Source organism: Cryptomeria japonica, chromosome 11 (genome assembly GCF_030272615.1).
Source record: "Cryptomeria japonica chromosome 11, Sugi_1.0, whole genome shotgun sequence".
NCBI lineage: Eukaryota > Viridiplantae > Streptophyta > Pinopsida > Cupressales > Cupressaceae > Cryptomeria > Cryptomeria japonica.
The window spans coordinates 20098864-20122489 of NC_081415.1; the positions used below are offsets into that span (position 1 = coordinate 20098864).

A 23626-nucleotide genomic window follows, 5' to 3' on the forward strand; every position below is an offset into this window, starting at 1 on the left:
GCAGAGATCTCCTTTTATCTATCTATGTGTTTTTTATGTGTTGCAAGCATTCTATTGAACACTGCCTTTATGAAGCTGGCTCTGTTGTGTGTTCATATTTTAAAGATACAATTGCGTGATTTTTGGGTTAAGAGTCAAGGATTTAGGAGTATTCATTTGTCAAAGTAGTTAAGGCATAATCTCAATTGCATTTCTTATATCATACCTTTAGAGGTTTGAACTTTGATGGATGGGGTAATTAAGAAACATACCATCATCTTCATCAATTGTGCTCACTTACAACCTTACGCTAAGAATGCCTCGTTCGATTGCCATATTATCATACAATCTTAATAAATTTTGAAATGTTTATATTAATTTGAAAGTCTATGACATGCTTTATGACTTTCATTACATTTAAATTTTATTAAAATATTACTTCTTTTATTTCTAAAAAACTAAAGATGTAAAGTTTATTTGGTCCACTTTTATGATTTATTTATATTTATCATTTTTAAAGATAATTCATTTTAATAAAAGTAGCTTTCCTATTATTGGTTTATTTGATTCTAACATTATTATTTTAATAGCTTGCTAGCTATCCCTCAGCTGCTGATTTCCCTGCGTTAAATTCATTGGAGTGGCAAGATGAGGCTGCTAAAGTTGAAGATGGCTGGATAACGGTAAAAGGTAAACGGTCTAAGAGGTCCTCACCTTCTTTTGACATGACCCTTTGATCCCACATGAAGGGTCCCAAAGGGAAATCTTAAGTGAGGGGGTTGTCTTAACCCTTGTGGGCAGTTGTGCTCTGTTTGTTTTGGGGTGCCTATAGTTCATCAGACAACTTGTCTCTTTGGGGTTTCTACCCTTTCTTTATCTGGTAGGCTTGCTGATTTTCTATGTCTATTCTTTTTCACAGCTTCGTTGCTTTTGTTGGAAGTTGTTGGGTTAGCTGTACTGGTTTTTGGTTGTGGATTTCATTGTTAATATCTTTGCATGGCCTGCTTTGTTGGGTTCTAGATCCTAGTAAAATCTTTTGGGTTTTGGGTCCCTTCAAAACCTGTTGTATGGGGTTTATGGTCCCCTTAAAACATGTTTTCCCTTATTCAAAAACATTATTATTTTAATAATTATTAAAATAATTTTACCTATAAACCAAATTTAGACATATACTCTCATTCTTTTTAAACATTGACTCTTAATATTTTTACAATATGAAATCATTTAATTTGAAATAACAGCTTTTACTTTAGAAGAGTTTTTTTTAATAATTAAATTAAAATAAAAAGATACAATTCTTAAATTATTTATTTAAAGAAATCAAATTGGAACTATATAAAAGGTCTAGTTCAATAAGGATAGATGGGCACAGTGAGAGTAGATAAAGGAGTCTAGAATTAGGTAGGGGTAGACACACACTGGCCACATGGTCTTGTGATTGGGAAAGAATGGAACGCATGGAACTAGCATTCTTTAGCAAGAAATTAACTCTCATTCTTTTTAAACATTGACTCTTAATATTTTTACAATATGAAATCATTTAATTTGAAATAACAGCTTTTACTTTAGAAGAGTTTTTTTTTAAATAATTAAATTAAAATAAAAAGATACAATTCTTAAATTATTTATTTAAAGAAATCAAATTGGAACTATATAAAAGGTTTAGTTCAATAAGGATAGATGGGCACAGTGAGAGTAGATAAAGGAGTCTAGAATTAGGTAGGGGTAGACACACACTGGCCACATGGTCTTGTGATTGGGAAAGAATAGAACACATGGAACTAGCATTCTTTAGCAAGAAATTATCTCTCATTCTTTTGACCTATTCTTTACATAAGGGCCTAAGTGAGTGAAATATTCTATTTGTATTCATTTGACTTCACTTCCTTTTCATAATTTATTGGAAGTTAAAACTTTATTTAAATTGTATTTCAATCATTACCCTACCAAATAATTATTAATTCTTCTATCTCAACTTCTTAAAGATAGAAAACATAAGCAGTATGTTTTTTTCTCCAATTAAAGAGGTTCTTCTTATGGAAGAATATAGACCAAATATAAAATTATTGATATATAACAAAAGCTAAGTCTCAAAGAATAGGTCATACTCCTTGAATCATAGGTTGACAAAAAATATCTTTGATCCTAGATAGTATAGGAAAAAACTAATTGGCACCTACATGCATGTACTTATAAAACTTGTTATAGGAGGAAATATGGAAATATGGGATTAAAAAGTATAAATTCATGAATATTTGTATCCAATAGAGCATATCTACATAATAATGCATTAGTGTCACAAATTGATGTAGCAGTTTCAGAAGTGGTGGAGAAACTAGTATACAACAACCTAAACTAAACTACTATTGGTGAACATATCTGAAAGCTAAAGAAATAATAATAGAATAAAGATAATATTTAAGTAGAAGTTAATAGAATTTAGGAGATAAAAAAAGCTCATAATAAGAAATGGTAAAGGGTAGTACCAAAATTGTACAATGTTAAAAACTATGGATGGAAATAAGCAAGCACATCACTCTAGAGATGGAGGTGCTTGAGACGGGATCCAAGGCAATGCGGAGATTTTAAATATGACAATAACCCCACTCATCTAGCTATCGAGATCTATATAAATGTACGAGCTAATGAATTGAATTAGAGAATAGAAAATATGAAAATAAGAGAAAATAAAAGGCACTAGGATAGAAGAAATGTTAAGTTTCAAAGTAATACTAGACTTGAAGACAACAATATGCTCAAGGATCGATCGGAAAAGCTATTAAATCTTGTAAATGTTAAGTAGCTTGAGTGGTGTATTTTTAAACAAACCAACCATTGTCCAACAAATACAAAGGTAGACAATGAAAAGGAAAATGTAAAAAAATGAAAGGAATCTAAGAAGCACCCCAAAATATGGAAGAGTGAGAAAAATAGATTTGAAACTGTAGTCACATGGGACCCTCAACCTTAACCTCTCTGGTGGTTCTCTCACCAACAGTTATAACTTTTAGTGTAGTGGCAGATGGTTTGTGTTAACAAAACTAGCGACTTTGCTAGGGAGGATTTGACTCCCACCGACGACAACTTACTCGCCTCATGGTTGATTTCACATCTAATATGGATCTCTCTGCTTGTGGGACCCTCAACTCTCCTCGACACCCTAACCTATCCACTGACTCTCTCACTAATTGTTCAAACTTTTGATGTAGAAGTAGAAAAATTAGACTTACAACAGGTAAATGATAAGTATGATGATCTAGAACAACATGTTAAAGAAAAAGAATTAAGTTCTAATGAGGAGGTTCTAACTATTTTATTTAATTAGCTACCTAGTTATGTTGAACAAGATGATAAGATAATGTTTGATTTATTTCATGAACATCCTTTGTATGTTGTTGATGATGAAGGGAATACATCTATACCAACATCAACAATGAGTTTGGGACAATAATAGAATGCAAATTAGTTTGTTAGGGTGCTAATTCATCAAGAGACAAATGAAGATAGCATGATTTTGAAAGATGATATGGATGAATGTTTAATTCAAGTTGAACAAGATAAAATACAAGATCTTATTTCTCAACAACAAGAGCTCATTTGTCAAGGTAAAAGCTTTAATACATCGTTAATATTCAAGAAAGCAATCAGAAGATTGAAATAGGACATATTATGCTTGAAGAAGCTAATCATGATGAGAATATGTTCTTAGACATAATAGAGGATAATTTATCAAAGATTGATGCAAATTGTGAATAAATTCACATATAAGAGCTTGTGCCTCAAGTTGATATTTTTAATGTCTCATCAAATCTTGAGAAGAGCTATAAGTTGAAAATTAGTCTCATTGTGCAGAATAGTGAAGAAGATTCATTTTGAGATGAGCTGGAAAGATTTTGTTCAACTTTCAACACTATGCCAACTTCTCCTAAAGATATAATTCATGAAAAAAGAAGAAATGGAGAGGTCCTTAATCAGCAAGGGAAAAGTGTGGATGCAACCATGTTTCCATTTGAACCAAATGAGATAAGTGTTCCAGACCAGCAAAATGACCAGCGATTACTTTAGTGGCGAATATTCGCCAATGGCGAATTTTTCACGTCGGCCCTGTCGGAAATGGTGAATATTTTGTACCGTATGGGGGTGGCCATGTCGCCAGAACATTATCAATTTTTGTCAACGTCACGGCACGATCGCCATATGTTTTATGCAATTAAATGTTTCTATGCGATGATTTCGCCAATACAATATATGGTGGACACACGGTAAACTTAATTATTTCGCCTACACTCTCTGAGGTTGCCTTAATAGATGACCTTAATTCGCCTATAGGCATGTGAAGATTTGTTATCTGGGGGGACCCAATTCACCCGACATCTTGCCGACGCGTGTCTCCAGTCACCCCAACTTTCGCCAACTATATTGTATTCGCTATTCGCCTATTATTTGGACGACCTATAATCGCCTCGAAAATTACATAAGTCGTATTTGGACGACCTATAATCGCCTCAAAAATTACATAAGTCATGTTATAATTACATGGGATTCGCCAAATATTTGTATACTGGTAAATTCCCGTGGAATTTGCCATATAAGGATTGGTATAAATACATGCAAAGATCAGATCTATCTCAACACAATCTGGTGGGTTCTAGGCTCTGAATTCTAATCAATAGCGAAGTTTCAGACCAAGGAAAATCATTATTGTTGACTGTATTGGCGATTGCCTGTTACCTAAAGCCTAAAGGTGAGCGATCATATTTTTGATCTGGTATATTATACATTATAGTCTATTATTGCTTCTTCAACAAATTGATATTTTTTTGGCAGCCTTTATTTCGTTGGAGATGTCGAACAGGAAGAGTGGTAGGAAACCTGAATGTGGGGAAGGCCAGGAGAGGCCAACAAAAAGCAGAACGTTGTCTTCATACTTTGGCATTGGAAAAGATTGTGGTACAGGTGAAAATCAGGAAGGTACATCATCACAAGTACAAGTACAAAATTCGCCACCTGCACCGCATGTTGAAGATGGCGGCGAACCTGATATCTTAGATCAGGATGATCTTGAAGAAGATTATTTGGTAGATACCCAAGTTAGCCGGAATGATATAATCGACTTGGGTGATAATTCCATTGATGATAATGCATGGAAGGGGAAAAGAAAAGCCATATCAAAAAACGGTGAACCACAATCAAAAAAGGATCGGGAGTGGGATATATCAGTCAGGAATTTTCAAATTAATTGGGCATCGAAGTATCCATTCATTGAACCAGTGGAGAATCCAATTGAAGGCGAGCCTCCAATATAATGTAGGTGTAAGATTTGCACTTGGAAAAATAAGAAGGAATTTAGGTTGGAGCTAAAATTTGACACCATAGAAAAGCATATGGGTAAAGTTTATGAAAAACAAATGATAGACAGGGTTGAAAAATCAGTGATAAGATGGAAAACAAAGAATGAATGTAAGCATGTGAGGAATGCCGAAGAGTATTATTTTCATGAGAAATTACAGACGAAGCCTGCTGAAGTTAAAGGTTCTATTGAAGCTGTTTTTGGAAAAGCAATGCAAATAGAACAACTAGGAAAAGTTGTTTAGTTAAGCGTTGTTTTTCATATTTTGAGCAGAGGGCGTGCTATGACAGATTTCCCATCAACTAGTGGTTTATTACACTTTTTGAAAGTTCCTAACTATCCTAATAGACACTGGTCAGTAAACAGTGGATGGGAATGGGCAAGTTGTCTTGCTGAGGTTGAAATAGAAGATGTACAGGAAAAAATAAGAGAGTCAAACTTCATTGCATTTTCTTTAGACGAAGTTACGGCAGTAGACAATACTTCATGGGTATGCATGCATGTTTATACTGTAGAGAATCATACCTGCCAACCTCATCTACTATCTGTTGCTAAAATGAAGAAGAGTGTGACAACGGAAAATTTATTTCAACTAGTAAAGAGAAGTTTAATTGAATATGGAGGTATGGATGACATGACGGTAGCCAAAAAATTGGTTTGTGTTGGAGCAGACGGAGCTTCAGTAATGCAAGGTCACAGGAACGGTCTTTGTACAAAGATTGAAACTTCATTTGCACCGTACATTACTGCAATTCACTGCATGGCTCACAGAATGAATCTAGCTTTTGGAATTGTGAGCAAGTTTGCTTCGGTTAAAAAAAATGAAATTTTAATCAGAGAGCTCTACTCACACTTCTGTCGAAGTCCCAAGCGATTTATGGAATTTCAACACTTTGCTGATGGATTAACTGATGGGATCAAGCTTCTCAAGGATAATGATACTAGATGGATCTCTTTGGATGGTCGAGCGCATCGAGTGTTTTTAGAATATCCATCCTTGATTGGACTATTTCACACAACTCGCGACGAATCGGATCAACCAAAATTTCCTGAACTTCTTGGCAGGTTAAGTAATTTAGAGACACTCTTAACTTTAGCGGCTCTTCTGCCCATGCTAGAGGAAATGAGGAATATTATGAAGGCTGCCCAAAAAAGAGCTCTGTATATTGTAGAACATGCTACGTTGCGTAAGATGACATGCATGACCCTCGACAATCTCTATCGAAATGAACCAACACTATCTGATGAAAAATTTGTTAAGTGGCGGACACTCACAGATTTGAACAATCCTGATAACTTTTTACAAATCGGTGTAGACGAGGAGGTATGTGCCAATGTATGGGGAGTTGAGATACCAATGCACTTCTATGCCACGGTTGACCCGAAGGAACCAGGAAAGCGCCCCAGGAAGAAACTAGCAAGAGTTACAAAGGAAGATTTCGACAAGATTGTTGAGACTGTAACTACTTCTGTGAAGAAAATTGCATATGATCTTTCCTCAGAAATTAGAAGCAGATTCCCTCCTGACAACCTACTCGAAGCCATGTCTATTGTGTTTCCTCATTATTGGAGCCTCAACAGTGCATCTGATTTTCGAATTAAGCTACTGACTTTGATAAATTTTTTTTGCACATCTAGAGAATTGAATGGAGTAACTATAAATGGAATATTAGATGAAACTCATCTTCGAGAGAAATCATCTCGTTTTGCATACACTATGAAACAACAATATGCCAAAATGGAGAACCCTTGCGAAGAGGGATCAGTAACAAGGGTTTGGAAATATATAGCTGAGAACGCATCCTTGCGTGATTCAATGCCAGAATATGTGAAGCTTGCTGATTTATGTCTTACCATGATATTGGGTTTGGTGGAAGATGAGAGAGTTTTCAGTGCTTTGGGGTTCCTAAAATCAAAGCTAAGAAACAAACTAGACAAAAATTTGGAAAATTGCTTGAGGCTCTATACATCTAGGTATGATGTCCACACTTGTCCTTACGATAGGGCACTGCAAATCTGGAGGTCCAAATGTGAAAGAAGAGGTTTGGGCAACACTTCAAACCAAAGTGCCAGTGGGACTAGTGGACCTACTAGTAGCATTGAGATGCTGTTCGGCGAAGATATGCAGACTCAGTCTTAGAGTAAAGAAACCACAGACGAGAATCAAGAAAGCACTGAATTTGATGAGGATGAATGGCAACTGTAAGAGATTGGTATTTATTAATCTTATTACTGTATCTCATCATTCATATTACAAAAGCATATTACTTTTTGCAATTAGAATTTAATATTGATTTGTAATTTTATTTTTCAACTTTCTATTTCCAGATTTAAAATAGCATAATAAAAAAAAACCATAATGTGTTTATTGATACAAAGATGTTTATTGTTTATTTATACATGTTTGAGTCTCAAATCTGTGTGATATATTTCAGAACCATATGATAAATTTCATTCAATAGTAATACACATGTCGAGAACTTAGATTTTCATTAATTCTTTCAAAATATAGCCATATGATACATTTCATTCAATAGTAATACACCAATCTGTGTGATTCTACATGCCAATTGCAAAAGTGAATACAAAGTTTCAGAACCCTTTGCAAATGACCCTGAATTCCCTTTTATAGAAACAAGAGAGCAACAACAACTCCTGTGTGATTCTCCAATGTCCATGCAAAAGTGAATACAAAGTTTCAGAACCCTTTGCAAAATAGCAAATTACCCTGAATTCCCTTTTATAGAAATAAGGGAGCAACAACAGCTTCAGGTCGAATTGCAAGTTTGCAACATGTGAACACTGAACATCAAAATCACAAACTTAGCAAATATTTATATGGCCATCACAGGCCATATTAGCAATTTAACATCTGCTACATGTTTGATGTCTCCTGTTCAAAAAACAGAGTTCAAAATTAAATATTAATTCACGCCATGAGTCATGACAAATTAAACATAGATACTAGCTATAGGAGTGCCTAAAACCTACTAATCAGAAATAGAGAAATGCATAAATGTTAAAGCAAGGGAGAATTTGAGAATACAAATTTACTGGCTGAAGTTTTGCAGTGTGCATCATAGATACATAGGCTGGATTAGCAAAATAGCAATAGCGAGTGCTGTTTTTTTCCTATTCATAAATTAGATTCATAGGCTGGATTAGCAAAATAGCAAACAGGAAAAAAAAAACCTTGAAATTAAGAATAAAAGAAGAAAATTGTGCAATACATACTATGATTCTTAAGATTTCTATGCCAGTTTTTGTAGGGTGCTCCACTCTTCGTCTGATGGAAGGTCAATATTCCGTAAACTATGGAAAGTCAACTCCAACTTCGTCAACATTCCATATTTAGAAGATTTACTTGACATCACTGTTTCATCCAATAGCGAATTTAGAGTTGTAAATGGTTGGATGAATTCCAGAAAGCTTTTGGGAGTTATGTCCTTTGGAAGCAAGTCTAAATCAGACTTCATTTTTTTCTCCATGATTTCTTTGTAAGCTTCTTCTCCAATGAATTTATTTTCTGTGTCAACAGGCTTAGGCAAACCAAGTTTAATCAAATTATTTTTCTTTTCTTGCAGCTTCATTATCTTTTGTCCACAACTGTCCATAACTTCTGATGTTTCCCTTAGCTTCTGGCATTTTTGAATGATAGATGATGTCTTAACTGTGGCATCAATGCGACTCTTAATTCCCTTAGATGCCAAGTAGCTGTCACTAGAACTGTAGACTACTTTCAGAATCTTTTTTGCCATTTCCTCTTTTGAATAAACATGTGTGCTCTTCTCATAGTGCCGTTTGATTTTTATAAAAATTTGTCTCATATTTTTAGTCAATTGAAACCATTCACACAACTTCTCACTCCTCTGTATTATTTCCCACCAAATGTTTTCTTGTATATACTTCATTGTATTTTTCATATTATCTTTGAATCTATCATCCAAAGTTTTTATTTTATCATTTGCATTGTGCAAGTCTTCTTTCATTTGTGCACATTTTTTTCTTTCTTCCTCTACTTCCTCTTGCAAATGTTTTTCTTTTTCCTTCCCATGATCCAATAGGTCCTGTAATTTTTTCATTTCGGCAGCAGCAGACTCATAGCTTCTGTATAATTTTTGAAAACTGGCTTTTTCCTCAACAATTTTTTTACTGCTTTTAGCCAATTTTTCTGTTAGGTCCTTCAATTCTGCATCCTTCTTGTCCTGCTCTGCAATTTCTACTGCAGAGCCCGAATTTTTTATCCTTTTCTGTAATTCATCGCACTTGCTATCTGTTGCTTTCCTCCTTGATTTTTCATTTTCCAGGTCTGCCTGTAACTTTTCTATTTGTTTCTCCAGTTTAATTTTTTCTCTCTCCACCTTTAGTAGTGAAGTGTAGACCACTTCGTTAGTCCTTTTTGACACACTAATTTTTTCCACATTATGTACTTTGGAAAAATCCATTTGGAGGGTGCTAACTTGAAATTGAGAGGGATCTATCTGACTATGTGGTGGATTTTTATCTTTAGATGTGTCCGGGGGCATAACAACCATGAACTCCATCATATCTTTTTGTGGGTCATATGTTGGAAATACCCTATTCCTTGCAGGTTGTTCATTTACAACTTTAGACACGAAATTCCTATGAAATGCTTTCTTTTTTTCTTTATTTGTTTTTGTTGTGTGTTCATATTTTTCATAGTAATCACGAAATTGAAAATTTGGGCTTGCTGAAGCAATTGAATGTTTGAAAGGTGACATAGGAATACCATAGACTCTAGTTCCACTTATTCTTGTGGTTTTAACTAATGCTTGACTAGGATTAGGATTACCAACAATAGTTCCTGATGCTGTCCCACTCCCACTGACACTTTCATGTGTAGTTTTCATAGTCTTTTGAGGTGTGTGATCTAAAGCTGGAAATGATTGATTTGTAGTGTCAGTGGCACTTGATATAGGATTCTCAATAGTATGAGATTGAGTATCTACCTCTAGTGGCTTCTTGCGAGAGATATTTTGTTGTTGCCCTTGTCCAACACCAAGACAACTAGTATCAGTAGTAGTACCCATGCCAACATCACCAATCATAGTGGCACTTGACTGAACAATAATAAGAATACTATCCCCAGATTCCCCACCAGTGGCAGTGGCACTTGATTCACCACCAATGGGAATACCATGATGTGATGGTGGTTGTGGATTTGAACCTGAAACAAATGTAGGTGGATTCTGAGGGTAATGAGTAGTACCTATCGATGACGAATCTGAAAAATCAAGTCCAATGATTGGTTTATAAGGACCTTTTGATTTTGACCCACCAATCACAGTGGCACTTGACTGAACAATAATAGGAATACTATCCCCAGATTCCCCACCAGTGGCAGTGGCACTTAATTCACCACCAATGGGAATACCATGATGTGGTGGTGGTTGTGGATTTGAACCAGAAACAAATGTAGGTGGACCCTAAGGGTAATGAGTAGTACCTATCCCTGATGAATCTGAAGAATCAAGTCCAATGACTGGTTTATAAGGACCTTTTGATTTTGACTGTGATGGAAGTTGTACCTAAAGTGGATACCAAATGCCCTCTCCTCTGGGACCTAGACCACCACCTTCAAAACCCATTTTTTCCACAAGGTTTGCCCCTTTGCTATATTTGTCTTTCATGGACTCACTGACTCCACCTAATATTTTAGGCACTGTAGTAGTTGTTGGAGGGGGCTCAACGACAACCTCATGCTCATCATCATCACCTTCAGTCCCACCATGCTCCATATCCCACAATTTGCTAAACTCTACATCCTCGTCGATGCTCTCAAATTATGCACTTGTCTTTGGTTCACCGAGATTCCTCCTCATAGTCCAAAAATCATTTATTTTGGTTTGAGTCCAACAATTCTCTTTACATTCGTGCAGAATTGATTTGGGAATAGTTTTCTTAGATGGATTAGCAGATTTTATGTATAAATTGTAGGACCTCCTATTTTGGATGCCCTCATTGCCCTGGCCCTCCATAATTTGTGATGAAATTTCTTCTATTGAAATGTTATTGTCAGCTGTAATTTTCTCCATCTCTTTTTTAACCTCATCCCAGGAGTCCTTGTTTTTAAGCTTTTCTAGCAATGGTTTACTTTCATGTTGACATAATGCTAAAGAGTTCCCATTTTTCTTAAGCCCTGCTTGAACTACACCGATTGGATCATACTGCCAGAGACCCTCGTCACCAAAGTTAAAAACTGTCAAGAAATCATGTGCCACAATGAATGTTTTTCTCTCAAATGTGAACCCTCCAGATGAGAAAGGCAAGGAAGGAAATATGCTCTTCTTTTACTGACCATGGAAGTGCCTATCTGTGCTCTCCAATTTCCGTACATACTCTAATGCAAATACCCTCTCTGTCACATGTATTGGAAGTCTGTATGGTTTTACTACCGATCTGTAAAACCTTAACACAGTGAATTCTTCCATGAAGAACCAGTCAGCCAATTCTATTTGACTTCCGAGTTGAATGCAATCTCTACAAGACATAGGAAACCTAGGCATTGGAGTGCTTGTAATTTCATTATACATTGGTGCCAAAAAGAAGTCTACAAAATGGTTGTAGTTCTTTTTGTTATCATGCATCCTTATCTTTGGGGTCCAATCATATATTGGACAGTCTGTTCTCTTCCAAGTCTTCTCATCAATCTTATAGCTCACAATTTGAAGCTTGTTGGTCTCAAATATTGCACGATACTTGGATAGAAGGAGATAGCACAAGTAGGATGAGAACCTAAATGTCTTACAGGAACCTTTTTTGATCATAAGTAATTGTTTTTGCATGGATTTTACAATGTGATCAATAAAATTATATCTTACTGGCTGACTTGCACAATGGATATTATAAATCATTTCAAGAAGGCTTGCACCCACTTCCCTATCATTTTCCAATCCCAAGCAAAATGACAGCAAGGAAATATTGTCCTCAACCCATGGAACAAAAATTTTAGAATCATAAGGAGGCTTATGATTCTGATCCAACACAATACTAGTACCAATCTTTATTAGACCTTTGATAAATGAATCTCTACGACTTGGATCGAGACTCTCATAATTCCCTGCCAGCTTTTCAAGGTCAATTTGGACGTTTGAATTTTGGGCTTCAAATTCTAGGTTCAACAAACGAGCAAATTCTCCCTTGTTTATGGATAGAATTTCCTCTTTTGTATTTTTATTGACAATTGCTTTTTTATCTTCATCATAATTTTCGGCGCAGACCATGACAAAATCAGGGCAAGGGAATACTTCAGGTAACACCATGCTTCCCAATCCAACATCCCACGATGTGATTTTATTTGTTATTTTTTGTAACATTGGGTCGAAAATAGAAAATTTTGCCCTGGATGCATCTGCCGCCTTACTAGACAATGTATATCTAATATCTATGATACGCTTTTCACCATGGATAGCAGGGTCATAAATATCATGGTATTCATCAGTGAAACCTGGTGTTTTAACTAGTTCGGTTAGGTACATTTTGTTTTTCACTTGGCTTCTTGTTGAACTACTGCTTCCCGTTTTCCCCATCACTATTATTGTTAATAATTCAAAATAATGCTAGGCAGCTAGATAAAAACCTGAAAATGCTAACCCTCAAATTGGACCACGAGATTACCAAAAGCAATAAAGGTGGGATGTAGGTGTTCTAGATGTTACCCGGAAATTGGAATTTCTATTTCACTAGATTGGCGCAGACAGTCTCTGTTGCAACTTGCATTCCTCAATCTAGTAGCTATTTCTGAATCTCCCTCGATTTACAGGTTTATCCAAGAAATGAAAGACGATTATGATTTACGAGTCTCTTATTTTGAAAACTCTAAAAAGTAGAAAAGTAAAACCTAAAGGGCAAAATATCAAGAATCATGTTTTAATTTTATTAATTACTATTAATAACTATTGGATGCTGAAGGACAAAACATTCATTACTTCAGTATAAATTATGAGGACATTAAGAATCATGTTGTAATTTTATTAATTATTATTAATTATTCGATGCCGAAGGACAAAACATTCAATACTTCAGTATAAATTCTGAATTTCTAAGGACATTAAATGTAATACATTCAATTCCAGGCAAAGTTCTCCCAAATGTGTTCACTTCCCACATTTAGGCCGAAATCCACCCTAAGTCATTGATCTTTGCTCATCCAATGGACGAGGGACCAAGGTACCTGTTGTGACTTTATGGGTGAGTTTTTAAAGTCTGTTTAATAATTTTAAACTTTCGTCCGAAAAAGTGCTTTACAGACTTAAATTTAAATAAATTTAAAACGTTTCAATTCTGGGCGACGTTCTCCCAAATGTGTTCACTTCCCACATTTGGGCCGAAATCCACCCTAAGCCGTTGATCTTTGCTCATCCAACGGATGATGGTACCTGTTGTCAGTTGTCATGGGTCCCATCACTTCTGCCAGTTTTCAGGCACGTCACCATACTCGTGTCACTTTTCCAGTTTGATTTTTAGTCTATTTAATCATTTTAAACCTCCGCCCGAAAAAAAGCTTTATAGACTTAATTGTATTTAATTACATTTAAAATGTCCAATTCCGGGCGAAGTTCTCCCAAATGTGTTCACTTCCCACCTTCGGGCCGAAATCCACCCTAGCCGTTGATCTTTGTTCATCCAACGGTCGCGGGTCGATCTTACCTGTTTTAAGATGTAGTGGGTCCCACAACTTCTGCCATTTTTCTGGCACATCACCATACTCTCGTCACTTTTCCGATTTGATTTTTAGTCTATTTAATCATTTTAAAATTCCACCCGAAAAAGAGATTTTTAGAATTAATGATATTTAATTAAATTTAAAATGTCCAATTCCGGGCGAAGTTCTCAGAAACGTGTTCGCTTCCCACATTCGGGCCGAAATCCACCCTAGCCGTTGATCTTTGTTCATCCAACAGTCGATGGTACCTATTTTTCGATGAAGTGGGTCCCACGACTTCTGCCATTTTTTCTGGCACGTCACCATACTCGTTACTTTTCTGGTTTGTTTTTAAAGTCTACTAAATCATTTTAAAATTCCTCCCGAAAAAGAGATTTATAGTCTATAGAGTCATAGACTATAAGTATTAAGTATAGACTTTCACTTAATTCTATTTAATTAAATTTAAAATGTTCAATTCCGGGCATTGGACAATAGTTTGAGATAACTATTAAAAATAATGTTAATATTATTTGTAAAAATTTTAAATTCAAAAATAGTATTAAACATGAAACTTAGTTTCTAGAATAAAACAAATAACTAAATAAAAATATAAATTTTGATCTGCAATTTGAAAGGTAAAAGTTTAATATTAAAAAGAAAACATTCAATATTAAAAAGAAAACATTCAATATTAAATCTAAAATATTAATTTAACGTTTAACAAAATTCTTTGAAAATATGTTTACGATAAATCATTTTCAAAAATAGTTAAAAAATATATATAAAATTTCAACATAAATTTAGTCTATTAATTTAAAAAAATGTGCAACTGCAGTCCTCAACTTGTTAAGGCGAGAAAATTTGGAAAGTACAAATGCCAAGGTGGCGATTAATTGTTGCGCAAGGAGTTGTCTACGGCATGCCACACGAAAGGAGGAAGGGGAGGATGGCAGGAAATCTTTTTCGTGATCTCATGGCATTAATGTCTTATTGTGCACATTCATTACCCGGCCTATAAGAGTTAAGACGAAGGCAGATATTTTTACCTTTTCATCTGTGTACCACTTTTTGCTTTGAAGCAGCTGCAAGTGCAGAACAAATTTGTAGTTCGTAGTTCGTAGAATCATACCTTCTGTAAGACAATGGAGGCCAATTTCACACTTTGAACATACAAGAAGTTGGTGCCCTTTTTGGGCAAAGTATCTGATAAACGAATGCAAGGACTATTCAGGTTTAAGGAGGAGAAGTTGTGGGCGGCAACTCGACTGATGCTTGCGGAGGAGGTGGCACATATCAATCACCGGTATTGAACTAACATGGAGGTTTACTCTCTGATTATGGCGTGGGCCTGTGAATTCGAACCGGAGCTGGAAAAGGTAAAACTCACATTGGTCAAATTGATTGATGGGGAGTTTTTGATTAACTTGGATTCAATCTTGGAGTGGGTGGTGTCGGGAGTTGGCATTCGAATTATGGAAGGGGACGATTAGGAGGAATTGCTTCCTTTTATTCGTGGCCCAGAGGATGAAATCAAATACCAGTGCCGTGAACGAGCCCGAGTGGGGTGGGAAGCGATGAAACTCTTTGTTAAATTAACGAAGGTGGATGAAGTCCTGAATGCTTTGCATGTGGTGGCAAGGATGGAGGTTGGTAGGGCATTGAGAGATAGGGCTAAAGAAGGAAGGGCCATATAGCTACTGGCAAGCTTGGAGGGTGACCTCGACTTCAGGTTCCTAAACTGCATTCCAAAAATGAAAGCTGAAGCGGCAAAAGGGAAAGCCAAAGCATCGACCTCTGAGGAGGGAAGGGACTGGGAGGACCAGGGGGATAGTGAGACCAAGTGAGCGGCCTATCGACAATGAACTAATTTTTTTGTTTGCTTGCTATAAGCTGTGGACAAATTTTGTATCTTGAAACGTTTCAATTAATTGAATGAAAAAACCTTGACTGATAAACTTTTGTATCTTGCAACTTTTGAAATTTTGTATTTTGAATTACTATATAGTAATAGTATATATTTATAAAATTATAATCAACCATAATCAATGTACAAATAATTAATGGAACGAATTGAATTTTTTTTTTATAGCATTACATAAAAAGATCACAGTATTAAATTTATTTCCATTGTTTAACAAATAATTGAAATAATGTAGCCGGTAGCTCATATACAAAAAGCATTTGAAAGAAATTAATTAATAAAAATGAAATAGAATTATAGAAAGCATTTTTATATCCATAAGAATGTAAGAGGCAAAGTGAAACAAACTGGAATTTGAAAAATTATCATTAAATTATTTATGCTTTTGAAATTTACAATTTTTTCGTCAGAGACTTGAGTCCCCCAAAAACTTAAAAGCCAAAATGAGTGAGCCTCTGGCACTCAGCCTGTTAGGGTTCAAGGACATAGGAAAAAAAAACTATAGGTAGTGGAATTGTTTACAATTTTTCCCTATGAATCTGGCCCTCCTTCCATGTAGAATTCTTCAGACAGCATAAGTTGAGAGAATTCTTCAAGCCACATGTAGTTTGGAAAGTCGTCCAGGAGGAACCATTTCCGGAGGAAGTCCCTGCCAATCTGCACCCATTTTCTGTGACGCGTCAGCTGCTTCGCATTCAGGTTTAGGAGAAACGGCTGTCTGGCCACTGGCAGTGTTTGGTCAGGGAGGAGAAGCTTAGATAAATCACTCACCCAAGGGATCCCCACCCCTACTTCTGCAAGAACGACAAGAGTAATGTCATCTCCGAGGAAGTCTTCCTTAAAAACCTTCCTCAACAGCATCAACATATCCACCTTGTCTCCTCCCAAGTCCAAAAGAGATGCTAAGAAGCGGGATGTAATGTCCATGTTAACACGATACCTATTTTCGTTTCGCAGAAATTCTCTGCCCAACACCATCCACACAACTTCATTGGTGAACGACCCAACCTCCTTGCAGACTGATTGGAGGGTTGGGTCTCTAATGGAGCCTAGAAAGGCCCTTTGGTCCTTTGCAGAAATGCTTCTCAAGTGGATGGGAGTGTCCATCTTGAGAAAATAGATTAACAAATTAAACAACCTGAGCACTGAGCAGTAAGCCTATAAACCTAAAATACCGTGAGCTCTGACGATTTATCTACTAAATGGCAAAGGCTAATTGAAGATGAAAGAAGCAGAGATTGTATATAAATTTTTGAAGCTCTTGATTGTAATAATTACTTCTTTAACAGTATTAATTGCTATAAAAAATTTTAAATCTTTCATATCTCTGCAAATCTTTCCCATAAATGCACGAGTGTGCGAAATTGGAAACAGCTATGAACTAGTACCAAATTGGCAAGTATCACATTGGAAGTCATGGGGACAGAGTGGATTGTCGTAAGTGAAAAGATATATATTAAATGAATGAAATTATGGATCGTGATTCGTGACATTTGATACGTGTCTATTGAATCCAATTCCATTCCGGGCACTTTCTGGTGAGCTATGTTCTCTTCAGAAAATTGGGCCGAAATAAAACTTCAACCATTGATATACGATCATTGAATGGTTTAAAATCATTGATAGATTTTAGGTATGTGTCACCCTTTACGTGTCAAAGAGGCCGCGCTTATTGATACATCGTGTAGAGTCCGGACTCAATGTATTATGTGATGTGATGTACTGATGTGATGTGATGTGCCTTGTCTATTAATGGCAATGAATTTATGAAATCGCCAATGAATTATATATTATACCATAAATAACAAAATATTCGCCAATACATTTAAATAATTTTCAAGCGGTGGATAAAAATCGCCAATACATTTAAATAATTTTTCCTTCAAAGTAAAAATTTTTGCTCATACAATTATATATTTGTTCCTTTTAACAATAATTATTCGCCTCCCACAATAAATATTTTCCCCATAGAACAAGGTATTATTCGCCAAAAATTTATGGCATTTTCGCACACTAGAAAAAAATTCGCCAATACAAAATAATTTTTTCGTCATTTAAAAAAAAAATTTCGCCATCAATATGAAAATTTCCCCCCAAAAATAATGTCTGATTCACCAGGATTTTACACAGTTGCCCGGGGGGGGGGGTTTATTAAAGTTATCCCTGAAAATGACATCAAATAAGCATTTCATGAGTGTTAGTGTAGGTTTTTATTTTCCTTATGTTATGAGGTATTTATTTTTCCTACACATATATTATTTAAGCTTGCTTAGGTTAATAGGAGTGGTTTATATGAGGACACATGGTGAAATATTTCAACTACATGTGTAACTCTCCACCTCATATGGGTAGTTGAGTTACACACCTTCTTTTGGCTTGTTGTGCCACCTCTCATAACCACTATTTTGTCATTTCCTAAGTGGGTTATGGGGTAGTTGGGTTACACACCCTCCTTATGTGCCAACTTTCTCAACTCCTTTTTTGTCTTCATGTAAGGAGGTTATGCCACATGATTTGGCATTTACCAAGAAGGTAAACCTCCAACATTTTATGGGGAATAGGAGTTAATGCACCCCTTGATGTATATGCTTATATTTTTCTATATAATAAACACTATACTCTCACCTTCACAAGTTATGTGATAGCTCGGTGAGAGTCTTCTCCAAATTCTCTTCTTTGTCTCTATTTCTCTCTCATATCAAAATTATATTCATTTAGCTATTTTGATCTTCGATCATCTATTGCATGGGGAGTTACATGTGATCTACGACGAACATTAGATCTTGGCTCGGTTCTCGCTTCTCACAGAATCTCACATGGTATTAGAGCCAAGTTGTCTAGTATAGCTAATTGCTTTTTCTGATTTATTTGAGGGATTTGAGACTTTTATATAGCTAATATTCTCCTTAAAAACTAAGTATGCTCTTCTCCTGCATTCTCGTGTGATCTGGAGAATCAGAATAGTTTAAAGGAAAATAGCTTCTAGTTAAATCTGATTTACAGGGTATGTGCAGGATCATGGTGTGCCAAAACAGGCCCTTAAGTGGCAATGAAATTTCAAAAAATGAGAGTTATGCAACTTGACATGTAAAATTGAATAAGTTATGAACATTGTTTTTAAAATATGTAAGAAGAGAATCTATAGAAAATTGAATGTAGTTTCTAAGCTACTAGTTGTTTTTTGAAAAAAAATATCCTATTTGATGAAAATTTCAAATTTCAATGCAGTGGTACAAAAATTTCAGGAAAAAGATAAGAAGTAGGTGTATGTTTGACCACCCTAATCACAATCAAATCATAATATTTTTTTTTAAGATTTATAATATAAGTATTAGACTCATGTCCGGATGTGACACATATTTTTTTATAATTTTTTATAAAGTAAATAATTGTTTATGAATTTTTTACTACTGCTTTTCAGAAATTTAGAAACTCCTACGTCTGACCACCTTAACTTGGTCAAAACCTTATGAAATTCATTTCTTTTAAATTTTTCCATATAGTAGATGAAGCATAGGATGTGACGCATGTTTCAGATTCAAAAAATGTTATGCGGTTTGAAAGTTATGAGTATTTTTCAATTAGTCTATCAATTAAGACTTTTGTCAGAATTCAATTAGAAAATAAATAATAATTATTTATTAGAGTCTAAATAAGATAAGCCTTATATTTTTGGAAAGTTGAGAACGTCCTTAAAAAACCCTTTTTGTTTTATCAATTTTGGTTGTAAAAAAAAGTCGTCAGCCACCAGTGTAAAGTCTGGAAAATCAAGGAATACTGAAAAACACGTTTTTTTAATTGACTTTCCAGGCTTGTCACTTCCAAGCCAAATCCCAAAGCAAACCCGAACCAAAATATGGAGGGAAAAATTTATGTTTTAAAATCAGATATCCGATTCTTGAAAAAATAAAAAAATATATTTTAGTAAATTGGGCATAACTTTTGCGTTTTATATCGAAATTTTGATTTTTTATAGGCCTTGGAAAGATAATTAAGAGATATATGATATGTAATAGGTATATTTTAAATTATTTGTTTTAAAAAAATAATTATAATTCATTTAAATTCATCCTTCATTTTTAAAACATAAAAAACTCATGACTTTTTCATATGATTTCCCTATTGCATGAATTTTTGTAACAATCATCTCAAAATAAACTAAATAAGTAATTAATTAATAATAGAAAATTTATGAATTTTATTGTGTTCGATAAATTTTGATAAACCATGTTATCTATGTTTGTTCTTTTCTCCACCCATCTCTCCTAAACCTATCACTCCACCTTTTTGTTTCTTCCTCCCTCTCTTTTGTCCATATTTATACATCTCTCTCTAGATCTATATCTCTAACTATCAATGAATACCTCATTAAATCTCTCAAGCTCTACAAGGTGCTTATATTTCTACCTCTTCATAATTTCCTCCTCTATGTCACTCTCTCTTCCCTAAGATCTAGACTAGTCTCTCTGCATTTCCTTCCCATCTCTAGCAACAAAATTCAGAGGGGACAAGGAGAGGCGTAGGGAAGTATCAAAAAAAGGAGAGGGGGAGAGAGGTGAGAAGGAGAGATTAATTGGGGGGAAGAGAGAGTGTGTGAGAGATAGCTATAGGTAATTAGGTGGAAGGCTAAGAGAGAGAGGGAGGGAGTGATTGGGGTGAAGAGAGAATGAGAGGGAGAGTTTGAGATTATTAGGGGGTAGGAGGAGAGGGGGAGAGGGGAAAGTATCAACAAAGAGAGAAGAGAGATGGGGACAGAGGTGAAGAGAGACATAGAGAGTAATTAGGGGGTGGGTAGAGGGGGAGAGGGAAGTATCTATAAACCCATAGGAGGAGAGAGGTGATCAAGGGTAATTGAGGAAAAGAAATAATGTGAGAGAGAATATGGTGTCCTAAAGGGTCATATGGTGTCTCATGAACCTTTAGGACACCATATGACACCTTAGGACACCATATGATGTTGTTATAAGTCTTATAGTGTCCTAAGGGGTCATATGGTGTTCTATGAGCCTTTAGGACACCATATGGTGTCATTAGGGGTCGTATGGTGTGTTAAGGGGTCATATGGTATCCTATGACCCCTTAGGACACCATATGACCCCTTAGGTATTGTTAGGGGTCATATTGTGTCCGAATGAGTCATATGGTGTCATTGGGGGTTGTATAGTGTGCTAAGGGGTCATATTGTGTCCTAAGGGGTCACAAGACATCGTATGACCCCTTAGACACCATATGATCCATTAGGTTTTGTTAGGGCTCATACTATGTCCTAAGAGGTCATATGGTGTCCCATGACCCTTTAGGACACCATATGACCCCTTAGGACATCATATTGTGTCTTTATGGCTCTTATGGTGTCCTAAGGGGTCATATGGTGTTCTATAACCCCTTAGGACACCATATGACCCCTTAGGACATTATATGACCCCTTAGGATACCATACGATACCTTGGGACACCATATGGCGTCGCAAGGAGTCGTATGGTGTTCTAAGGGGTCATATGGTGGCCTATGAACCCTTAGGACACTATATGACCCATTAGGTGTCATCAGGGGTCTTATTATGTCCTAATGGGTCATATGGTGTCGTATGACCCCTTAGGACACCATCTGCTTGGAGACTATATGGTGCTATGGGTCGTCTGGTGTCCTATGACACCTTAGGACACCATATGACCCCTTAGGATACCATTTGGTTTTGCTATGTGTTGTATGATGTCCTATGACCCCTTAGGTGTCATTAGGGTTTATTTTATGTCTTAAGGGGTTGTATTGTGTCCTAAGGGGTCATACCGTGTCATATGACCCCTTAGGACACTATATGACGTCGTTAGGGGTCATATTATGTCCTAAGGGGTCATATTGTGTCTTATGACCCCTTAGGACACCATATGGTATCGTTATGGGTTGTATAGTGTTCTAAGGGGTCATATGGTATTCTATGACCCCTTAGGACACCAGTTTTATGTTGTTATGGGTCATATGGTCTCCTAAGGGGTCATATGGTGTCCTATGACCCCTTAGGACACCATATGGTTTCATTATGCATCATATGGTTTCCTAAGGGGTCATATGGTGTTCTATGACCCTTTAGGACACCATATGGTGTCATTAAGGGTCGTATGGTGTGCTAAGGGGTCATATGGTGTCCTATAACCCTTTATAACACCATATGACCCCTTAGGTATAGTTAGGTGTCATTTTGTGTCATTAGGGGTCATATGATGTCCTATGACCCCTTATGACACAATATGACCCCTTAGGTGTTGTTAGGGGTCATATTGTGTCCTAACAAGTCATATAGTGTCCTACGACCCCTTAGGACACCATATGGTGTCGTTTGGGATTGTATGGTGTGCTAAGGGGTCATATTGTGTCCTAAAGATTCCTAGGACATAATATAACCTCTCAGGACACAATATGACCCCTTAGATATCGTTAGGGGTCATATTGTGTCCTAAGGGGTCATATGGTGTCTCATGACACCATATGACCCCTTAAGACACCATATCGTGTCGTTATGGGTCTTCTTGTGTTCTAAGGGGTCATATGGTGTTCTACGAGGTCATATGGTTTTATATGACCCCTTAGGATACCATATGATGCCTTATGACACTATATGGTGTTCTAAGGGGTCATATGGTGTTCTAAGGGGTCATATGGTGTTCTATTGGGTCATATGGTTTTGTATGACCCCTTAGGATACTATATAACGTTGTTAGGGGTCATATTGTGTCTTATGACCCCTTAGGACACCACATGGTGTCGTTATGGGTCGTATGGTGTTCTAAGGGGTCATATGGTGTTCTATGACCCTCTAGGACATCATATTATGTTGTTATGGGTCGTATGGTCTCCTAAGGAGTCATATAGTGTCCTATGACCCCTTAGGACACCATATAGTGTCATTATGCATTGTATGGTGTCCTAAGGGGTCATATGGTGTTATATGACCCCTTAGGACACCATATGATCCATTAGGACACCATATGGTGTTGTTAGGGGTCATATGGAGTGCTAAGGGGTCATATGGTGTCATATGACTCCTTAGCACACAATATGACCCCTTAGTACACCATATAGTGTCCTTAGGGGTCATATGGTGTCCTATGACCCCTTAGGACATAATATGACCCCTTAGGTGTTGTTAGGGGTCATATTATGTCCTAATGGGTTATATGGTGTCCTACAACCCCTTAGGACACCATATAGTGTCGTTAGGGGTTGTATGGTTGGCTAAGGGGTCATATTCTATTCTAAAGGTTCCTAGGACATCATATAACCCCTTAGGACACCATATGACCCCTTAGGTATCGTTAGGGGTCATATTGTGTCCTAAGGAGTCATATGGTGTCTCATGACACCATATGACCCCTTAGGACACCATATCGTGTGGTTATGGGTCTTCTTGTGTTCTAAGGGGTCATATGGTGTTATATGACCCGTTAGGATACCATACGACCCCTTAGGAAACCATATGATGTCGTAAAGGGTGGTATAGTGTCACAAGGGGTCATATGGTGTCCTAAGGGGTCATATGGTGTCCTATGACCCCTTAGGACACTATATGATGTTGTTAGGTGTCATATTATGTCCTAAGGGGTAATATTGTGTCTTATGACCCCTTAAGACACCACATGGTGTCGTTATGAGTTGTATGGTGTTCTAAGGGGTCATATGGTGTTCTATTATCCTCTAAGACACCATATTA

The 23626-nt window shown here is 36.3% G+C and overlaps 1 pseudogene; it reads left to right on the forward strand.

Moving 5' to 3' along the window:
• Nucleotides 1–225: 225 nt before the first annotated feature.
• LOC131049535 (probable indole-3-pyruvate monooxygenase YUCCA5) overlaps nucleotides 226–23626 on the forward strand; it is a 44729-nt pseudogene continuing 21328 nt past the window's right edge.